Here is an 18,820-nt window from a genome sequence, read left to right as displayed (position 1 = left end):
AAAAAGCCTCATTGAACTCTGCCTGCTGTTCCGCCAGAGCAGAATGATATAATCAGCTGCCTTGATCTCTGGTACAGATTCCCACCCAGGGAAGCTGCTTCAATGTGGAGAAATGAAATATAAGATGCCTGTGTTCATAAAGAGGAGCAGTACAGTAGTTTACAATATTTGTTGTGCTGTTTTTAGGGCTGAAGTAATTGTGGAATGTAATTTTTGATTCATTTTTAGATCTATATACCTTAAGACTGACAGAGGTCCTCAATATCTTTACATGAAATGTCAAAAATATTTAAACTAATTTTTTTCTTAACCCTGAAGAAAACCTGTTAATCAAAGAATTAGGAAACATGTGGCCTGACCTCATTGAGGTTTAAACAGAAAAATTGATAATGAGTCTAATAACTGGTCTATATTTTCACCACAAGGTTCTAATTTTGTTTTAAAGTAGTTTCAGTATTAAAAATACTGTACTCCTTGGGGAAAAAAAGAATCACACACACCAAGACTGTAAGGTAATTTTCCCTTAAAGAATCACTAATATACATCCTTATAAGCAAAGAAACAATGGTTAGGTTTAATTTTCTGTAGCTCATATTCAAGAAACAGTGTTTTATCACTTCAAAATTACACTATAATACTGAACATGCTTTTCCAACTCTATATCTTTTCATCCTCTTTTGAGAGTCAGTGCTTTAAAGGGAAGACTAATTGGGTCAGGCTTCTCCAGAAAACAGCCGGGAATTGGATCAGAAGACTTTGATCTCACCCTCCACTATGGCCTGCAACGATCCCTGCCTCCTGGTATTTGTGCTCCTGTGTAATCTCATCCCACACAGTAACAGGGTTGTCTGTGTTAATAACAGAATATGGCAGACGTGGTGATATGTCACTTCAGGGAAGAGTTTATAAAAACATTGTAGGCCCTGGTCGGGTTGTGGGTTTGATTTGAAGTCAGGGAACATACCTAGGTTGCAGGTTTGATCCCAGGTCAGGGTGCACATGGAAGGCAACCAATTGATGTTTCTCTCTCACATCCATGTTTCTCTCTCTCTCCCTCTCTCCCTTTTCTCTTTCTCTCTCTCTCTCTCTCTCTCTCTCTCTCTCTCTCTCTCTCTCTCTCTCATCAATAAACATATGCTAGGGTGAGGATTAAAACAAAAAAAAAACAACAAAAAAAAAAAACCAAACTTGTAGCTCTTAGTGGTTTGCTCACTCTCTCTTGGATCATTTACTCTGAAACAGCCCAGCCTCCTAGTACTGAGTAGCGCTATGCAGAGGCCCATGTGGCAAGGAACTGAGGCCTCAAAGCAACAACCGGCAAGACACTGCAGCTTCTCGCCAGGAGCCATGTGAGTGAGGTAGAAAGCAGATTCTCCAGCTCCAATGAAGCCTTCGGATGGTCAAGCTTGGCCTACATCTTGACTGCAACTTTATGAGAGACTGAATCAGACTTACCCAGCTAAACTGCTCCCAGGTCCATGGCCCCAAGAAACTGTGTGAGAGAATGTGATTGTTGTTTCAAGTTGCTAAGATATGCAGTGAATGATAATTACACAGTTCCTGCTGTAACCAAGATGAATTGGTATAGTGCTAAAGAGAGGGCCCAATTTCCATTGCCATTAAACATTTTATTTGTCTTGGGTACTGGGACTGGCCCATGGTTAATTCAGCCATTATCTAACCACAGCTATGGATGATTGCTTCCTTTTCCCAATGCAGGGCTATGTCTATATAAGCTAAATATCCAAAGCCAAACAAACCAGAGTGACTGATCTATTGTGATGCATGGCATTTTTGCTGCATTACTTTATAAAGAATCCTTTGAAATCTATTCAAAATTGAAAAATTAAGGGTATAAGACTTTTACTTGAACATTTATATTCCATTAAAATAAGTTCATAATGCATTGCTTGCAGACTTCACTAATTTTGAGATTCATGAGACTTGGACTAGTTAGCACTGAACAAATACTAGGTGAATGAATAAATTAATTCACTGTATTACTAGGTTATATTTCACTTCTGAGTATAGGGTATCTTATATAACAAAAGGTTAATATGCAAATTGACCCTAATGGAGGAATGAACAGGTCACTATGTCATGCACTGACCACCAGGAGGCAGACGCTCAATGCAGGAGCTTCCCCCTGGTGGTCAGTACATTCCCACAGGGTGAGCTCCACTCAGCCACAAGCTAGGGTGATAGCTGCAAGTGCCAGTGGTGGGAGCCTCTCCTGACTCCTTGGCAGCACTAAGGTTGTCTGACTGTGGCTTAAGCCCACTCTGTGTAAGGAGCGGGCCTAAGCCATCAGTTGGACATCCCCCAAGGGCTCCCGGGCTGCCATAGGGATATCTGACTACCAGCTTAGGTTTGATCCTCTGAGGAGTGGGCTTAAGCTGGTAGATAGACATCCCTGGAGGGGCTCTGGACTGCGAGAAAGCACAGGCCAGGCTGAGGGACCATCTCCTTGCCCCCTGAGTGCACAGATTTTCATGCACTGAGCCTCTAGTGTCAAAATAAAAATTAAAAACAAATATCAATCTTTTATAAATAACTGAATTATATATTATAACCACATATCTAGAAATGATATATTCTCTAAAATTAAAAACCCCCCACAAGATTATAAGATAACTACTCTTGATTTATTTTTTTAATTTTACGTATTAGCAAGAAACTATAAAAACATACCATGGGAAGACAATAAATCAAGAGGCCTTTATCAAGTCATCTAGATTAGTAGCCCTGCATCCCTGATAGTCTTGGTCTATTCCAGGAGTGGACTGGGTGAAAGATGGCTTACCCCTATTGGATTCCAAGGAATGATTTCATTCTCACCCTGACAGGTGGCAAGGGAAACTGAACCCTGGGACCAATGTCATCTGATAAGTGCTCATGATAACAAAGGCATGGCTCAAACAAAAAAGAGTAGAGACCAAGAAAACTCAGATGATGACAATTATTGCATGACACCTGGACAGGCTCTGAAACTCCTCTGAGCTTTTTCTGAAGAATCTATTTCCATATGTAATAAAATCCAGGGACGTCTTTATTGCTCCTCTAGCTTGTCCACCCTTGGAGTTCTGAATGCTATGTGTTATCCCTGATTAGAGCTCACCTAGGGCAAAGCTGGAGGCTCAATACTACAGGGTGAGACAAAAAGAGGGTCATAGTTGTTCATATGGAAATAATACAATTAATAAATAATAATACAAGAATAAACCCTGTGTTTCACACACTCACAACTGTAAGCCTACTTTTGCTATATCCTGTATTTGGCAGTCAGGTGGCACTGCCATTCTTCTTTGAAGGACACAGCTCTGACCTGGACAGCGTCTACATTGAGTACTGGATAAGGAACTTGAAAGTATGAATACAAATTTACAAATTCTCAAATTCTTCCAGAGTCATATTTGCATATATAAAGAGAAATTATGAAATTATGTTCTAAACACATCAGTCACGTGACTGTCATGTTCATCCTCTTCTTTTGGCTGACACTTCCCTGTGCATAGCATGGTTTTCTGGGAAAGAATTCTAGGGTAATTTTTACACAAAGTTGGCCACTTATTGGACTGAGAGGATTGGATAGGGGTGCTATCTGACTCAAGGTTAACCAATCTCTAAGCTGGACAGCCACCTATTATTGTCACTATGAAAGCAGTGCATTATTCTCTTTTTCCAAAGCTTTAATCTATCTGCTCCTCCTTTCCCCTCTCTCTGTTCTTTGCATGCCAAGATGAACCAGTCCTTAGTTGACACATACATTATTCCAGGGGATGTAACTTGGCATATTATTATCCACATTTGTTGAATAATAAGGGATTCAGATCGTATCTTTGCATAGGCAAAGAATGAGAATTATTAAAGGATGAGGAATATCTCATTAATTTGCGTGCAGATATAAACATTAGAAAGAGCTATGAGTCTTTCTAAAAGAATACTTTTTCTTATGCTTTATCCTAAAAGTAGTTGTTATAGAGGACAAGGTGCTATTTCTGAAAGGAACTCTTTTTATTTTAGCTAACATTTTAAATTATACACTGTTCTTTTATAGTTAAAATTATCTGGACAAATAAATATGAGCAATAATATTTTAAAAATCATTAGAAATTAGAAGCCTAGGTAAAGCTACCACATTGATTTGATTAGGATATGAAGAGTTAAGTTCATAGTTTCCTGCTCCAGAAAATTCATAAGTATGCATGTTGAACATTTCAATTGCATGTGTTTTTCTGAACATTGTGGCTATTTTCCCACCACTGATCAAGAAAAAGATTCATAAAGTAATATTAGTCTCTTTATTCTCAGTGTTGTAACCTAGTGAAATAACTAATATCCTGGCAGACTTTAGAAATATATTTTATTATGTAACTAGAGGACCAGCGCACAAAATTGCAAGACACCCAGACCTGGTGCACTGTGGAAACCAGTGTCAAGCCCTGCCAGCACCATGGGACCCAGCAATGCACTTCATGGTGAGTCTGGTCATTGGTCATTAATGTGTTATGGCCACAGGCCTTTTATTAATATAGATGAGTATTTGCATATCTTAACATCTTCAACACATCCCTTCAAGAGCAAAATAAATCAAGTCAGAAATCATTAATCAGCTTTAAAAATGCAATAATTAACATAGCTAAGAATTATTTCTCATTTTATCAGATTATTTCTATATAAAAAGCACAATGTTTGTGACATGCATAACATACAATGGTGGTGAATAGGCACAGTGATTATTGTGGTGGTGCTGTCTTGAACAGCTGCTTTGTCAATATACAAAGCTACTTTAGATGTGTAAATGAACCTTCTGCTGTCACCATGTCAGATACTGTAGAAACTGTAGCCTTTCATTCAAAATGCCATTATAGTTATTATTTCCATTTTTACCTAGCCAATTATTTTTCAAGAATGCTCTATCAATATCATTCATGCTCATTTTATTTTAAAATATTAGGATAAAAATGCCAAAGCACATCAAAACCACTTTGCTGTTTTTCAAAGAAAAGATTGCCACATAGACACAGGGTTGAAAGAGTCACATGCATAGATTTTTAAGTATATGGTAGCTTGAAAAAAAATCGTATTCAGTGGCAATTTCTATTTGGGGTGCTGACAAATTGAACTGATCTAGAACGCAAGGTTACCGTTTCAGTGACAAGTGAATTAAAGGAAAATCAGATACTCTATAATCAATGATTTATCTCTTCTCCTCTTCTTTAACCAAGGAATTAAATCCAGCCCCAGTTGGTCTAGTTATCTATGATGTGCAAGGCAGACATGATCCATTGTGTACCCACTGTGAGTGACAGCCTGAGTGACAGCCTTTGCCAGTGGCAGCCATGATAAGGGCTGGGCTCCGAGGGAAGCTCCCACTTGAGAGCCATCTGCATTGTTCCAGCTATCACTGCTGGCAGGAAGGCTGATGCTGAGATAAGAAGGTGATGGTGCTGAGCTTATTTCTGAGAAGGATCTCTTGGCAAACTAATCAGTGCCATCTGCATTTAGAACAACAGTCATCAATTTTTTTGACTTCTTTCTTTGAATCTCTCTCTCTTCCCCTCCCACTGCCAACTTTTCACTGAATACTTCAAAGCTTCATTTCATTTAGTGTGCTACCAAAGACAGGCTCTTGGTGTTCAAGAGCAAACAAAACAAAAACACCAGAAAGCCCTGAGAATAATGCAAGGGCAGCAAAAAGAGGGCCTGTGAAAGTCTGAGTTCTGATGGCTGGGATTGGTGAGATGTTCCTTATAGGCTCACAGAAATTCAAATGCTAATTGGGAGGCAAAGGTTTAATGGGGTCTTCGGAGAAGAGAATGGCCTTTGCCCAGGAGGTGTGCATAAGTAATAACAATAACAAAAAAACTACCAATGGAGTGATGGTAGCTACTCAGCTAGCAAGAGGGGTCCCTGTCAGCAACTTGAGAGCCAAGTGGAATTAGGAAAAGGGAAATTCCTCTTTGGACAAGGATTTTGGAATGGTTAATTGTCCAAATGTTCAGTTTGTTCCTGCCCCACACAAAGATAAGTAGGTATGAAAAGCGGATCCTGATTGAGCCAATAAAGATTCTCTGAGAATCCTGATACTCAGATAAAAGCAAAGCAAAATAGGATAAACCACATAGTAAACCATGATGTTCTTTCCTTCACTTATCTCTTCATAAATATGTATTATTTAATAGGACTTGGAAACAGGAAATGCTCCGTAGTCCAGTGGTCAGCAAACTCATTAGTCAACAAAGCTAAATATCAACAGTACAATGATTGAAATTTCTTCTGAGAGCCGAAAACCAACTTCTGCGCATGGGCCACGAAGTTTCAATCACACTGTAAGTGTGTGCCCATACGTGGTATTTTGTGGAAGAGCCATACTCAAGGGACCAAAGAGCCACATGTGGCTCGTGAGCAGCAGTTTGCCAACTACTGCCATAGTCAATGTAAACTGTAGAATTTTTTGGTGGTATGTTTTAGGCATAAAGGATGTTTTGTTAAATCACTACCCATACTAAGATTTCCCCTGGAGAAATGGAATGAAGGCAGAATGAGACAGAGTTCAAAGCCCTGGCTTGTGTGGTTCAGTTCTTTGAGCCTTGTCTCATGCACTGAAAGGTCACCAGTTCAATTCCCAGTCAGAGCAGATGGGGTGCATGTGGGCGCAACCAATTGATGTTTCTCTCTCACATCAATGTTTCTCTCTCTCTCCCCCCACCTCTCTAAGATCTGGACTGGCTGAAGACTATAACAGGCAGAGTCAGAGACTGAAACTCAGGATCCAGTATACAAACAATAAGCTATAGTGAGAGAACCAAGTGCAGAACCTGCTATCAGACCCCTGAGAGCAGCACTCTCCCCAGTCACAGAGCACACAAAGCAGAGTGCTAGATGGGGTTCTACACAGGTCCCTCATGGGGTGGCAGTCATTGAGGGGCAGTGAGAAGCTGCTGTGCTAGAACATGTGGCTGCAGAGAAAGACTGGCTTACAAAGCCCTGTTCTGCCTCTCTGTACCTGCAGCAGGAAACCCTGAGATCTACACTTTCCTATCTAGGAGCCTTAGCCCCATGGTCAGCAAACTAAAGCTCGCAAGCCACATGCAGCCCTTTGGTCCCTTGAGTGTGGCTCTTCCACAAAACACCAAGGCCTGGGCGAGTCTATTTTAAAGAAGTGGCATTAGTAGAAGTTCAAGTTTAAAAAATTTGGCTCTCAAAAGAAATTTCAATTGTTTTACTGTTGATATTTGGCTCTGTTGACTAATGAGTTTGCCGACCACTGTCATAGCCCACTGGTCGCCAATGGTGGCAAAGCAACCTGAAACCCCATGAACACATTCTCCTACAGAAATGTTGATTCTCTTCATTTCTGGCTAAAGACTAAGGCAGTCATGGAGGGTTCTGAGGCACAGGCTTTGAAGTCCAGCAGCCAGGTTTTAAACTCTGGCTGCATCACTTACTAATTATGTGACTTTAGCAAAGTTACCTAAACTTTTGAAGCCTCGGTTCACTAAAACAGGGATATTGTAAATGGCTTTTACTTCTCATAGGGATATAGTAATATTTAAATGAGTTAATCAATGTGAAGCATTTGAAAATAGTATCTTGGCTCACAGTAAGTTCTCAATCACTGTTTCATTGCTGTCAGTATTATTACTACTACTACCACCACTATTATTTTGTGTACTTCAGGGAAAGGAGGTAGAGAAACTGTCCTTGGTTTCCCTACTCTCCATTTCCACTTCCAGAAGATTTCTTTACCTGTCTCTGCCATTCTGCCCTCACTACTTCTTCAAAGCTATTGTTGGTCATTTCTCTTGATTCACAAATTGTTTTACCTCTGGGCTAAAAGTCCTCCTTGTCATACAAACCCTAGCCAGTCTTCAAAATGTCGTCATCATTAATTGGGATGATCCTTCCAATTTAGCAGACCCTCAGGTTCTTAACTTCCTGATCTCAAATGATCTTGTCCTTCCCAACACTGCAAGTAGCCTTTCTCCTGATCATAGCAAGGACTCCAGCATCATCAGAATCTTCCAACTCAGAAATGTGAAACTCCTACCCCTTCTCTTCCTTATTCAAATAGCATTCTCCTTATAACATTATGGTCCACAGGGCATTGGGCCCACTGAGTTTTTACCTTCTTTCATCTTCTGTTTTCACTTCTGCAACTTTACAAGCAAGAGTCTAACATTATAATCATAACATCTACTACATTGCTTCTCTCGTCCTCCACTGTATTTTCCTTGCAAAACTCAATGCCTGGTGAACGTTACAACTGTTTGTTTTCTTAATGCTCTTCCCCCTGTAGCTGAAAGTAGTTTGAGAAAATTACACAACCAGGCATATGGTTTTACTTTAACGTCATGACCTGCCATCTCAACTGGGCTCGTAATGCTCCTCAGTGATTCCTCCATGTTTCTCAATTAAGCTCAGTTCCCAATATCTGAGATGACTATTTCATGTATCATCCTCTCTTCTTTCCTATCCCAACTCTGGCTCACTCTTAGCTACTGGTCCTACCTCACATTTTATTGTAAAAATTGACATCACCAGATGCCAAGATCCTTATAAACCAGATCTACAAACTTACAGATCTTCTCTTTTGCCCTCCTTTTATATCTAAGAAATGTAAATGCCAATCCCTTCATCCCTTCACAATTGCTTCAATTCCTTTTGGCTTCTCTTGAAAGCTTTTTAATCTAGTTTCTTTGACCAATAGTTTTAGCTCATCAAGTCCACAAACATTTTGAAGGTCTAATTACTTCTGGGTTTATGTGACTATTGATATATTTGTATTATACTTAGGCATACTCATCTGTAAATGACCAGGTAATATACTAAAGTATCCTATATAATAAAAGCATAGTATGCAAATTGTCCCCTCAACAGGGAGTTTGTCCCAGAATTTGACCAGGGGACCAGGTTGGCTGGGGAAGGGAGGGAGTACCAGGCAGGCAGCCAGCAGCTTTTAGGGACCTTACCAGTGCACAAATTTTGTACACTGGGCCTCTAGTAAGAAATAATTAAAAATATTTAACAATTTAAAGTCATGAGACAGGTCTTCTTAAAGAAAAATAAATGGAATACGGATGGTCCAAATATACCAGCAGTTTCTCTGCTTTTCATAGTCATCAAATTGAAGTTCTCAAAGTCTAAAAATCCCCTAGTCTCACTTTAAAGGGTTCATTGGATGGTTACTTTTCTCAAATAAGTTGGGGTAATTTGCAATTTGCAATGTTAATTGTTTTTTCCTGAAGCCTATTTATTTTTTTAGATGTTTTCAGGGGTTTATTGGTCTCAATGGTAATGGTAAAAAAAGCTACATTAAAACTGTACAATATGCTATAACTTAAAGCTGGATACTGAAAACCTTTTGATGCTTGAGCAAATATAGTACCAAAAATGTTTGGGAGGTAATTTCTTCAAAGATTCTTGTGCTGAATGCATATCAAATCATGTGGATGCATATTTTGCAAAAACACTTCCTTTCTAAATATGCAAATACTTTAATTATTCTGACTTTGACAAATATAAGCAAATACTTTATTTTTTTTATAAATTACTTTGTGTTGCTTGATGGTATCACTTAGAATATATTTCTTTCACTCACAGAATGATCAAATAATTCTTGGGTTTTTAAATTCTAATAATAACTAAATTTTATAGAAGCTCACTCTCGCTTATTTGGCATTGTGGTGCTATGAGGGGAAACTATAGAAAATTGTTTCTACAATTTTTAAAATCATATTTCATCTGTTGACTTGCAATTTTATATAATTTTATATAATTTTAATACCCCCATTTTACAGATGAGGTTACTGAGGTACAGAGAGGAGAAGTTGATTACTCAAAGCTTGTGTCATACCCAGGTTGGTAAGACTCAAGAAGTAGAGAATCTAAAATCCTAAGTGGCATCTTAGCAACATGGAATATCAAGAGAACTATTTTTTCCCTTAAAATGGGACACTTTGATCAATGATAACTTTTGAGTTCTGCATCACTGGGTTATCAATAGTTCAACTCATTCAGATTTTATCAGATAATTCTTTGTACTTTGTCATCCTGAATAACTCATTCTGATAGCTTAGATTCATGAAGGGAAAACAGTTCTTTAAACAATATATAATAATCCTAAATTAGTCATATTTTTATAATCACCTAACAAAAACTTCTTAAATAGTCTAGCTTATCTCCTAAGGAAACTTGAAAAAGCACATTATATCATTTAATGCCCATCATTAATCAAAGTTTGGCCTTCAGGCAAAGACTGGCCTGTGTTATCATGAGAGTACCAGGATTAAAAGATTACAGGGGAGGATTGTGGTTCATCTTTAGGGGTCAGGTGTTAGTAACTGGAGTAAAAACAGTGTTTGACTTGAGAGATAGTTTAATCTACAAAAGTACTTTCTTTGCATGATAATTTTATATATTATATTTTCTCATATATTTAATGGAGTTGAATTTGTAAAAACAATGGCAGATAAAACAGTTCTTACTTAGCCGAAACCGGTTTGGCTCAGTGGATAGAGCGTCGGTCTGCAGACTGAAAGGTTCCAGGTTCGATTCTGGTCAAGGGCATGTACATTGGTTGCAAGTACATCCCCGGTGGGGGATGTGCAGGAGGCAGCTGGTCGATGTTTCTCTCTCATCGACGTTTCTAGCTCTCTATCTCTCTCCCTTTCTCTCTGTAAAAAATGAATAAAATATATATTTAAAAAAAAACAGTTCTTACTTAAAGAAGCTAGAAAAGAGATTCAGTCAGCAATTAAAACTCATTTTGCTCTCTCTCTTTTTTTTTAATATATATTTTTATTGATTTTTTACAGAGAGGAAGAGACAGGGATAGAGAGTTAGAAACATCGATGAGAGAAAATCATCTATCAGCTGCCTCTTGCATACCCCCTACTGGGGATGTGCCCGCAACCAAGGTAGTACATGCCTTTGAGGGAAATCGAACCTGGGAGCTTCCAGTCCACAGGCCTACGCTCTATCCCTTGAGCCAAACCAGTTTCGGCTCATTTTGCTCTTCTTAACAGTCATTATTTTAGCTTTATTCTGTGGTTGTATTAAAGAAAAATGCTCATCAACACAACACTACACTACAACACACACTCACCCTAAATATGACAATATATATTTATTGTCTTGAACAGCATGCTGAACTGACTTTTAAAAGCATGATTCAGTGATTAATTAGAGGTGACTAAAATGACATAACTAAGCAAAAGAAAAATTTCACTCATGACCATGGGATATTAAAGCACATTTTCTGAAAAAAAATATATCCTATTAGATCAGTTTACTTTTTTTAAAGCACAATGTAGAAAAAAAAAAAACTTATTCATATGTTAGCATAATAAAGTATTAGGATAGAATGTAGGATATTAATGTTGGTTTCAGCCATGGATGAACAGATTGAAAACACATTCCTCTATTAAGTATAATCCCAACTACTTTGGATGAATGTGTTTAAAAATATAGGCAATCAGGATTGACTCCAGGGAGGTTCCCATCTCCAATGGCTCCCAAATTCAGGAACTACCAAATAACTAGCAGATGATGCCATCAAGAACACACAGAATAATTCCACACATTTACTTAGGGATGAAGACCTTCAAAGCTGAAATGGAATTGAGGAGCAAGTCTGCCATCTAAAAGGAAGACAATCATCTCAAGTTCAATCAGGTAGGTTCACATTCTGCTTCACTGTGTCCAAATTTACTCAAGCTTCAAAATCCATTAGTGAACTCCCCATGAAACTGCTCCTTGGAGTGTTGTTGATAATACTCTAAGACTAAGTCTTCACCTCTGGCTGAAGAAGGTAGCAAATCAGAGAAACTTCACTCCCAGTAACAAAATAAAACCCACTTGCCTCTGACTAAATGCTCCTCGTGCTGGTGTACTGTCTTCCTGGGTCTCATAAGACTCATTGGATGTGTCTGCTTTGAGTCCCAGGGTACATTTTATCCTGCCCTGGAAAGAACATTGCTCTGTGGAAACGGTAAGTCTCATCCATGCAAGTGGCACCATTCTCTAGGCTGGTGAGCTCTTAAAACAACTTGGACATATCTTTTTAAAGGCAATCCAGGCACGTATACATCAAATAACTTTTGTCAAAAGTTGAGCTGCTTTATAACAAATTTCCAAAATTTGTAGTTATATGTTTTTAAATGTTATGTATATATTTTAAAAATATATATATTTTTTCTGAACACATTTCAACTAGTGTATTAACATCAAATACAAGGAACACATTACAATTTTTGCATTTTATACAATACTAATAGCTGGGATAAAAGCTTAAAAACAATTATCTTTATAATTGGAAATTAGATCTTGCTTTTATATTTCCCACTGTTTTTTTGAAGTGCATAGTGAATACAGTTGGATAAATCCTCTTCCTGTCCTCTAAGTGAGAGTAAATACAGTTTAAATTCATAATTATATTTACTCTTTTTTCATATTTGTCTCATTTAGTGTAGTTGTGTGAATATCATGGAAACATGCCTCAGCATACACAGAAAATAATATGCATTTTGATTATTTCAGTAAGTTTAAACAAATATATCTGATTGTATATCTATATGTAGAAAAATGGGTATGTCAGAGATCTCACATATATAGGCATACAATTTTCATGTTGTACACACACACACACACACACACACACACACACACCAACATAGAGCAGTTTAACATTACCTAATACCCCAGTTATACACCATATAATTATCACTTTTAAAGATGACAACACTGGAGAGACAGTGGTTACTGAAGTAATTTTGAGCTCTGTACTGACAGGGGGCTAACAGAGACAGTGGCCATTTCAATCATAATCCCCTGAACTTACGCACTGGCTCAGGAATATGATGAAACTCACGGGGCCTGTGCACCCTGTGCCATCGCAAACTACACAAGGTTTTATTCAAATTCAACAGGCTTTTCAGTTTGATGGATGTTCACAGCTACAACCATTCCCCCCAAATTACAGCAGCAGAAATGAAGTTGCACACTCCAACAGGGATGAGCATTGCCCTTTAAAATCCAACAAATGTGCTATACAGTTCAGGTATCTCAGGTACAGAGGGAAAGGATTTAGCAAAGAAGTAACATCAGAAGTGTACAGAAGGGCCTGTGCTTTAGTCCCATGGATTAACTGAAAAAGGAAAGTCCCTTAAGGAACAACACACAGGAGGAGGATTCTGCCAATCACTACCAGCTAAAAAGAAAAGAAAAAAGGGGGGGGGGGAGTGGAGGGAAGGGAGGAAATGCTAGGAATAGAGAGAAATTTTAAATTGGCATGAAAAGAGCAATGCTGCACCCATACCCCAATTTAGCAAAGTAGCGTGTGTGCTAGAATTAGGAAGAAAAATGCCTTCTTAACAGGAGGAGAGTGAGGGAAATAAAATTAATGTGGATTGTACCTCCAAGAGAAATAGAAATTATAAATGACCATATTCCCTTGGAGAGAAACCTGATTAAAAAGATGGGGAGAGAAATAATTCAATTCCGACACGCAGGACAAAAAATACATCATTCAGTCTTGTTTGCTTTCATTTTCCTGCTTCAATTTAGAATTTAATTAAAAATTTAATTTGTTCATGTATTTTATTAGTATCTGGATATCCTAAGTTGTATATTATATAAAACTATTCAGTTTAGCAAGTGATACTTTATTCCCTTTCTTTAAAAATTTCAATTATGATCTGCATTTGTGAGAAATTACTTGCATCCCCATCTCCCACCTCTGGGCACGGAGGTGTATTGCCTTGTGCACCTAGTGAGGGCTGTTTTGGTTTCCCACGGGAAAACGTGCTGGGGAGAAAATCACTGCACCAGGTTCATGCTTGGCCCTGATTGCAGGTATTTGGTGGGTGGAGCCTTATGATCCCCTTGCCCTTGTGGTGGAGGGGATGTGCCAATACCAAACTTTCTACAGCTCTTTAATCCTTTGCTGTTCACTTGTAACTCCTGTTGCCTAACTTGTACATAGAACAGTTTTTTTGTATGTTTTTTCAAATTGAGGAGTGTTTTGATCTAATGTCTGTGAGTTGTGTTCTGAGGTCAATTTAGTAGCTCATAACTAGAAAATGAAATGGAATAGAGTAGAGAGAACATATCAAAATCCATCAGCTGAAAAAAACGGTAAATATGGTGAGGTAAACTCTGTGTGTGTAGGTTGTGAAGTCAATGTTATTACTGCTGGTCAAGGTCCAAAAACTTTGACAGTCACTTATGCAGAAGGACATATCCATGAAACTAAAAAGTCAAAAACATTCCAAATGGAATTAGCCTAGAGAGTGTTCACAATTTATTTGATATTTGTTATATTCAATTTCTCTAAAACACATAAGCTTTAAACCTGCTTATTTCTTATGGTACTCTATGGTCTATATTAGGAATGAACACATTCACTAAATGTCTCTTTTTTTGGATCACTTTTACTTTCTATATTCACAATACCCGGCCTCCAAAGATAACAATTAACTGAGGCAAGTCAATAGTAAGACTCTCTAGCAAGTCATCTTCGGCAGAAACTCTAAGTTGTGGGTCTTAGTATTGCTCCCCAGCTAAACTGAACTGATTTCTCTAGAAAAGGGCCTTGACCTCTCTGGCTTACTATCACAGTCAGCTTTCTTCCTACTGACACCAGTTTTTACAAATTACCAAGTCCTGGTGTCCTCCAGAGTAGAGCCCATCTCATCTTATTTCCTCAGAGACTCATTGTTAGGACATTTTAAAATCAGTGATTATACTGTTTCTGAGAATTCATTTAAAATAGTATGCATGAAGATACTGTAATAATTGGTGCATACAAACTAGTTTTGATTTATCCTACTTTCAGAAATATCTCCAAGTTACATTATGCTAAATAAATTGGTACAAACAGTGCCCATAGAGATGTTAATTCCTATGAGACATTTCTAACATAAGGTTTTCTAATATTTGAAAGTATAAATTCAAATGCCATCACATAATAATATGGCATATAAATAAAACCCCAAGCCTAGGGATATTTATTTTTAAATTTACTTTATAATATTTTAAAGATTACTATATAATATCAATAAAGTACATTTAAGGATCTTGATAGCTGGTCCTCACTTTAAAGAAAGGTATTTGCTCTCCTATATTAGTTTATAAAATAGATATGTTAGAGGTATCTAGATTAGCAGTTTCCAAAGGAAATCATATGAGCACAGGTGACAGCCACATATGTAATTTCAAATGTTAAGTCTTCTAGTTTCTACATTGTAAAAAGTAAAAAAGAACACGTGGAATTAATTCTAAGAATACATTTTACTTAACCCAAAATATTATTATATCAACATGTAATCAATATAAAAACTAATAAGGTGTCTTTATGTTAAGTCTTTGAAATCCCACAAATCTCAATTCTGACTTGCACTGTTTAATTAGTCAAATAGCCATCTGTGGTTAATGGTTACTGTATTGGGAAGCACAGATCTGAAAGGTAGCTATTTGGAATTATAGGAATATTTTCTGTGCAACTCCTTTAAACCAGTTATTCTTTTAAAAAATTATTTTATCGATAATTTACAGAGAGAAAAGGAGAGGGATAGAGAGCCAGAAACATCGACGAGAGAGAAAGATTGATCAGCTGCCTCCTGCACACACCACACTGGGGATGTGCCCGCAACCAAGGTACATGCCCTAGACTGGAAACGCACCTGGGATTCTTTAGTCCACAGACCTACGCTCTATTCACTGAGCCAGAATGGTTAGGGATGGATGCATCTGTGAAAACCAGTATCTGGATTATAATAATCTGGGTCTACCATGAAAAAATAATGGTATTTTTCCAAAGTCAAAAAACAACAACAAAAAACTGTTAATGGATGGGCTATTTCTCAATGTGTTCATATAATTTGTAAAATTTCTGCTCTTTCATAATGTTTCACAGAAAGCACTCTAATATTCAATTGTTTCAATAGTCAACAAGCTGCATAATAACTGATTAAAACAGTAACCTCTTTTCTGATTTTAAAATATGGCCTACTTTTCAAAATTTGTTTTATATATAAGTTTGCAGGTTTTTAAATGAAACGTATCTTTAATGTGAAATATAAATAGTATAATGGTTAAATAAATATTTAAGAACTTGCTGGTTCTTGCAAAATCCCCTGCAGAGTAATACAAAAAGGAAAAATTAAGTCACTTTTATTTAGACAATACTTTTATTCAAACAATCTTTCTTTGGCATAGTGTATTATGACACAGTAAAAACATTAGCTGTGAGAAAAAATCATTTTTTATGTATTCCTGAAAATATAGTCATAAATTCATGGAAGTTAAATTACAAGAATATGAATGTCTAAAATAGCTAAATACCCAGAATTCAAAATAAACCTAAACAGTTTTTCTAAGAACTCTACAGCTAAATTTATGGCCAATGTTTTTTAACATGCTTTCTGTTTGAGATTGATACTATGTTATAATATACTAACCCAGGTTAACTTGTATTTAGTGAAGTATCTTTAATGTTTTAGAAAATTGATATGAATCACATCTCTATGAGAAATTGTACAGCCAGATTTATTAATGAAATGAAACTGTATCACTATAAAGTATTAATAACATAAAATTAATGTGTATCATTTTAAAAATATACAGTGTTTAGTATATAGATATTTTATAACTCATAATAAGTAAAGATAAATTTAAATATTTAAACTATAGCATTTGTTATGGTATTATTGATATACTTTTGAATAACATAATTTTATGACTGATTTAAAGTATACTCTCATTTCAATATATATGAAAATGTATCTTAATCTTATTATTCTATAACTTGGTTCTGATTATTTCTTGCTTTTATTTGCCTCAACAATACAATAAGAAGACCTATCTTTTCATCTAGCAAAAATACTACCTTTTCATCTTCTGTTTACCTGAGGAGTATTCAATTTCAGTAGCTTCATTACTTTTATACTTTATTCTATTTTATTGTTCTTTTATCATATAACTTTTTATATGCCTATATCAAATTCAACTAAAGGTCTTATGTAAATTTCCAGGATGAAGTCAATGTTTTCATATCAGACTAAGAAGCTAAAATATTTATATTTTGAACATTGACTTTGATTTTTCATTCCAATAAGAATGAGGAATTATTTTATTTAGATGTTACCTTTAAGGCATACTCTATCCCTAGAAGATTGTTCCAGCATAGTTCTCCTGTGAATTTGAGGCTGCAACTGAGATGCAAACCATGGGGTAGAGTGCTTTATCCTTCGGGGCTTAAAAGAAATGCAATATTTTGATAAGATCCGGAAAGTCCTAAACAAAAGTAATACAACAACTAATCTAGCTACCTTCATCACTAGTCAGACAGAGTGGAATGGAAAACACAGTTCTTTAATGCATTGGCCTGATTTGCCTTCTGCCATGTTTTTCATTATCCTAGCAATACAGTAGGTAACTATTTTCAACATATAAAGAATAACCTTTTTCCCCTCAATGTTTACCAAAAAAAAGCAAAAGAAAATGATCAGACTCCAGATTCCTTACAATAAGAATGTTTCAAATGGATCTAGTAAAGTCAGTATTTCCAAAGTTAAACTCATGCATCTATTATATAAAACTATAGGCCTGATGCATGAAATTTGTGCAAGGGGAGGGAAGGGGTGTCCCTCAGCCCAGCCTGCACCCTCTACAATTGAGGACTTCTTGGGGATATCCAAATGCCAATTTAGGCTGGATAGGGGTATCCCTCTCCCAATCTGGGACTACTGGTTCCTAACTACTCACCTGCCTGCCTGCCTGCCTCATCACTGTTAACTGCTTCTGCCTGCATGCCTGATTGCCCCTAAACCCTCTGCCTGCCTGCCTGATGGCCCCTGTCTCTGCCTACCTGCCTGATAGCCCCTAACAGCCTGCCCTTGCGACCTGATCTCACCCCCAAGTGCTCTCCCTTGCTGGCCTGATCATCCCTAACTTCCTCTGCCTGCCTGATCGCCCACAATTGCCTTCCCCTGCTGGCCTGATCTCACCCCCCAACTGCTCTCCCCTGCTGGCCTGTGGGACTGTGCTGAAGATGGCTTAACAGTGGGCACTCTATGGCACCTGCACAACAGGGGAGAGCAGGGTGCTTGCAAGCCCAGAAGGCAGAATAAATGCCTAAGGATGTGCAGACGCACTGTCTAAAGCCAGGCTGCACAGTTGCCACTGTTGGGGAGCCAGAGCCCGGGGTCAATGTGAGAGCAGACTCAGAGACAGAGTAGCTCCTCTTTGCAGAAAAGGGTAGGACAACCCTAAGATTAAGAAGCAGGGGCCGCTGTTAGCGCACCCAAGACCTCACTGAGGGATTTAGGCCTCACTAAGGGATTAGAGAGGGGTAGAGGTACGCTGATCCTCAGAGGCACTGAGACCTGCAAGCAGGAAGTTTGCCGATGGTCTCAGCTCCCATCTGTTGGCCTGAGGTCTTTGGTTTGGTACCAGTCAGGTGCCAAATAAGAACATTTGCTGAGATAAAAATAAAATAAAATATTTTGCTGAGAAAAAAAAAAAAAAGCAGGGGTAAACTATGCACTTCTGCAAATGAATCACAGGGTTGCAGGTGAAATGAATAAGTCATTTTTACTTTATGCATATTTAATAATTATTTTCAACCTTTGTTTCCTTCTCTGAATAAACCAAAATGTACTATCAAAATGGCCTGAGAGATAAAAACAAAACTAAACAAAACAAAGAAACCCAGAGGAATTTAAACTCCCTCTGACCCTGAAATTGATGAGCTGGTTATCCAGGGCAGGGTCTGAATGCTTGTGGGCTTTTGCCTTTGAGCAGAAGGAGGAAGAAA

The 18,820-nt window shown here is 37.6% G+C and overlaps 1 protein-coding gene across 1 annotated transcript in view; it reads right to left on the bottom strand.

Annotated features, from left to right (window-relative positions):
• PDZRN4 (PDZ domain containing ring finger 4) overlaps positions 1-18,820 on the bottom strand; it is a 338,913-nt gene that overhangs the window by 210,344 nt on the left and 109,749 nt on the right.

This window comes from Pipistrellus kuhlii, unplaced genomic scaffold (assembly GCF_014108245.1).
Source record: "Pipistrellus kuhlii isolate mPipKuh1 unplaced genomic scaffold, mPipKuh1.p scaffold_m20_p_3, whole genome shotgun sequence".
NCBI lineage: Eukaryota > Metazoa > Chordata > Mammalia > Chiroptera > Vespertilionidae > Pipistrellus > Pipistrellus kuhlii.
Note: the sequence above shows the minus strand (reverse complement) of the source record. Positions and strands in the feature narration are given on the sequence as shown.